Raw genomic sequence first — 4981 nt, forward strand, 5'->3', positions numbered from 1 at the left:
AAATATTTTTCTTGCAGCAACCTACTCTTTTCTATGACTTATTACGTTTGTGTAGAAACTATCGTTAATATATAATTATTCCAGTGCTTCTATAGGTAATTTAATCGAAGTTGATTTAAAGAGTTAAAAAAATATTATATCTTTTTTAATAATAATGAAATTAAATGTAATATAATTGCACCAGCACAAAAGTTAAGCTGGTTGCATGTGGAAATTAATTCATTTTTCTCAAAATTTGCAATGTAATTTACGCGATATTTTATTTTAAGGAATTATTTTTGCTTTTTTAGCTTTAAAGTACAAAAAGTAAATGTAAAACATTCTAATTCCTTGAAATGTCCATTCACTGATGTTTATTAAAATTCTGTTTAACTAAAAATCAATATTATGAGATTTAACACTGAGTTAAAAATTGGGACGTGAATCTTTTATTTTCAGATTTCACAATAAAGCAATATTTATGAGATATTTATTCCACCATCTAAATTCGAAATACGATGAAAGTTGATTTGATTGGCTCCATACCTCATTTTTCTGTATCAAAGACTACCATAATTCGATTAGAACATTTATTTTTCTTTCTTACACCACCTGCTAAATGTCCCGTGATACCTGCCACTTTATATTATCTTCTACGCGTATGTTATCCCTAAGACACAATCAATCTTTTTCAAATAAGTCTATTCAAGATCACACCGCCCTCCACTTTTCTTTTCCACTTACCCTTTCAAGAAGGGAAAATAAAAATATTTAGAATTATTTCTGTTTCTAAAAATATGAAAACTAGCATCTAAGCGCGGGCCAAGGGTTGGTAATATGTTAAGTGTGGGAACATAAAGTTCAAAAGAGAAAAAAAACCTGTTTCCGCCCGGGATCGAACCGGGGACCTTGCGCGTGTGAGGCGCACGTGATAACCACTACACTACGGAAACCTGTGTAAGGGTTAATAATCTAAAGGAGTAATATCAAGTAATTAATTCCAGTTGGGGTAAAATTATCGATCATCCAGGAGAAACCATTTGCTATGGAGACTTTATTCTGACTTGTTCTTAAATATTTCCGCGGTACAGGTCGTGAAATTACTCAAAATATAAATTATCTTTTTATTTAGTCTTAACTTATCCCAGTGTCAAGTCCTGCACAAGACATCATGATAAGCGAGCATCAACGTAGCGATGCTAATAGTTACTATATTTAGAATGCTTCTAAATATAGCATTTTTGTCTGAATTCGTCTTATAATGGGCGACTTCTGTGAAACTATTGAAAACAATATGCTCCCTCTTAAATATCCCACTTTAAGTAAACTTGATCTCTTACACTTTTTTTGAGAAAATTGAGGCCGTTAAGCTGATGACAAAAATATCAATTCATAATATAAAAAGGATACCATTACCAAGGGTTGTTACGGGGCTTTTGAAGAACTCATTCCACTACATCCAGTGTTTTCAGAATTCTCAAAATAACATGTTAAAATAATAATAATAATAATAATTGGATGTCAGCGATGATTAACTGGACTTTCAAAATTGGTTTCAACAAGGCAGGGTTTTTTTGTCAGAAGACATAAATAAAACCTCGTGTTCCCTCCAACAGGTGAACTTGACCGATGAAACGTGCTTCAAAAACGTTTTATTCTTGTAGGTGGCATAGTTTAAGTGAGTAAATGCAGTAAATGTCCTATTCGTTCACGTGTATATTTTGAACATGAGACGATAAGACGCAAAAAAGAGTGTAGAGTGTGGATGACGTAATGAAAATCATTGCATTAAAGTGCCTCATTTTCATGTGAATTGTCGAGTGAATAATTTGTTCAAGGAAACTAATTAGGATCTAGGACTGGGAGGGTTTGGTGAAATCTGTTTGTTCCTTTTTGCGGTTGCCAAAGGATATCATATTGTTATTACTACGAATAACATAGTTGGAATAGATTGTATGGTATTACGAAAAACCATGTTTGCTCATTTAAACAGCTTGAATCACAATCAGACACTGAAATCGATTGAATATACGATTCAGGGGAAAATATGTACCGTGCGACTTGAAGTTCAGGATGAAGAGGTGAACAGTCATTATTTTTCGTCGCTCCCAACCCAACCTCTGTGCGATTTCTCTCCAAAGGTCATACTCCCCATTGTGTCTTAGTCCATGTCATTCCTAGGCCAGTGGCCCTTCCTCTTCAGATCCTGCGCGAGACCCACTCTCGATCCGCAGGTCAATAGTTGAGACATTTAACGGTGTTTCCGAGTCCTCTTTGAGTCATCCCATTTGCCGCCCGCACTCCTCTCCACTCTCTCTCTCTCTCGTCAACCCCCCCCCACCCTCTTTAGCATTTTTTTCTCTCTCATCTCACTTTGCTCCCTTGTTATCTTTTCGACATTCTTTCCCCTTTTGTATGTTTTACGTTAGGGGCTCTCTGCTGTTTGGTCCATAGCTCCTGGAAAAATAGCAGTCTTGTTCGGAGAGGAAATATTTTTTTAGGAAAGATCGCTTTGAGGTCCATGGAAAATCGATGCTGCTCCTTTTCGGGAGGCAGAGGGAGGCGGGGTGCGGGAGAGGTTGAAGGGAATGGAAGTCCCATCGCAAAAGCGCCACCCCTGCAGATTCACGGAACCCGAGGTTGCCTCCCTCCTCCCAGGGCCCATCCTCTCTCCCCCTACCCACCCTGACCTCCCCCCCCGATCTTCTCCCCTGTCATGACGTCACCCGTGACCCTCTCCTCCCGTGACCCCTCACGACCTTATCCCCCACCCTCGATTATCAACCGACCCCCACTCTCACCGTTCTCCCCCCCCCCACCCTCCCGGCTGCCCCCCCAACCCACCCATGCACCTTCTGCGGCCTTCCGAGTCTCTTTCGTTCCTAATAAACCGTCCGCCTGGTCTCCCTTGGTGTTTGATGTTCTTTCACGTCGTGAACCATCCCCGCTAGTGCGTCGGCCCGGTCTTAAATGCCCAAATGTGGAGTTTCCAGAGTAGCAATTAACATGTGTACTTCATAGAACCGTAATATTCTCCGCAAGGTGTTGCCAAGGCAAGGACGCCTTCCTGGAGCCTCATTACTGCACGGTGGTATTTCGGTGTAAACCGTGTTTATCTCGTTTGAGCACAGCATTGCAATCCCCGCGAGCGATATTGGACGCCAGGTACAAGGGAGAGATCATAACCTCACGCCGATGTCTAAAATAGAGTCGCGTTGTTTATGGAGTTGAAAGACAGTGTGCGTTCCTGGTTTTGTCACGTTTCAGCTAGGCACACGGGTGCGTCACTCGTGGAAGAGGGAAAGATTTAATCTTACAATGCGTCCCAGTAAGCCACCGCATAGTTCCTTAGCACTACTTTGCAAAAAAGGAAGGTGAGCAGGGAACCGCTGGAAGGAAACGTGACGACGTCAATGAAAATCCCCATTGTTCATGTTCATTCCACATTATTAAATATTTTGGTGCAGGGAATTAATCTCACTTCAATAAAATTATGCTCTCACGATTACCGATTATGACGCAACTCATTTTAGCTTGTGCAAAATACATTAACTTTGCCTTGATTTTCGTTGAATTCCCTCAACTGAAAATTGACTTAATATTTGCATTCATATCATTATTGTACATGTATATGCCTGCAGCAAAAAGTTTGGAAAACACACAGTATGTCATATATGGATGTGTGTATATATGTATATATATATATATATATATATATATATATATATATATATATATACATATATATGTGTCATGATACATGGGGACGCGGTAGTGCAGGGGTAAGCCGCTGGGCCACTGACTGGAGGATCCCGGTTCGATTCCGGGGCATCTCTGGGCAGCCAAACTGTGTGATTTATCGGGTACCAGATCTTCCTGGGAAACCATAGCTGGCCTAGGGAAAGAATCTGGAAACCCTACTCTGATATGTAAATTTCACACGCCATCGGGTTTAGTATAGGGTAAAATCACCTACCAAACCGAACTTTGGCTTAATTGCTATGTGTATGGTTAAACATCTTACTCTATACAAATTAAAAGAATTATATTAAATATATATTAAACGGTAGATTTTCGGTGTACGCGATAAATCACTACTTCGCATACGTACACAAGTGTATGTATCTTTGTAATGCAGACATTTTCAACCTGCGGAGCGTAGGTGCGTCGTAAACTTGGGAAAATTCAAAACCTCCGTTGACAAGTTAAAAGCTCCTTCTCATAGGATACCGAATTTATACATAGCTTTATTTCGGTAAAAGCCGTTCGGCAAAGGTTTTCTGTGATGACACAGCCATTGCTTTAAGCCTAAAAAATATTTCGGAAGCGATGCATCCCAAGTCCAGGTTGACTGCGGGCGCCGATCAAAATGCTGGTCACATGTCATCCAGGAAATCAGCCACATTTTGCCGTGAGAACGAGACAATGCCTTTGTGGAATATTCCTCTATTGTGTGGTATAAAGGTCCTCAAAAAAAAGCTCGATTGCTCGGATTATGTTAGATGAAGATTAGTGAAGAGTGTCAGGGGCAGTGGAGTTCCACATCGCTTTGCTATTCATTGAAAATATAGTGGTCAAAAATCTTTTGGAGGGATTTTAACAATTCAAATGAGGTCTTAAGAATGTTAGCAAAGTGAGTTGGCGTTTTGGCGTACCAAACAAGACAAAAGAGGTAGAATAAAACAGTATATATCCAATGTTGCACATGATTTGAATCCCGGAAATTGCGACTCAGGTATATTTACATTCATTCTATTGAATATGTGTATACTTCCGAGGTTATCATCATGCATATCACTTGAGTTAACATATTCTGGTCGTTGATAACCATATGATATGGAATGCTCTTCAGTATACGTGGATGATTAACTTAATATATGCATAAGCAGTATTATTCCCCCTAAGGCTACGAAATTGAAAAGCCTTGAAATGTTAAGTGTACCTTGATTTCATATCGATCGTAGCGTTTGGATAAGTGAAAGAAAATTTATCACGAATACTT

General features: G+C 39.5%; 1 non-coding gene across 1 annotated transcript; it reads right to left on the reverse strand.

The window, feature by feature from the left end:
• Window positions 1-859: 859 nt before the first annotated feature.
• On the reverse strand, window positions 860-932 carry TRNAV-CAC (transfer RNA valine (anticodon CAC)). Its single transcript has one exon. It is a non-coding gene; the product is annotated as a tRNA-Val (tRNA).
• Between the last annotated feature and the right edge of the window lie 4049 nt (window positions 933-4981).

Source organism: Hetaerina americana, unplaced genomic scaffold (genome assembly GCF_022747635.1).
Source record: "Hetaerina americana unplaced genomic scaffold, ioHetAmer1.1.p SCAF_3, whole genome shotgun sequence".
Lineage (NCBI taxonomy): Eukaryota > Metazoa > Arthropoda > Insecta > Odonata > Calopterygidae > Hetaerina > Hetaerina americana.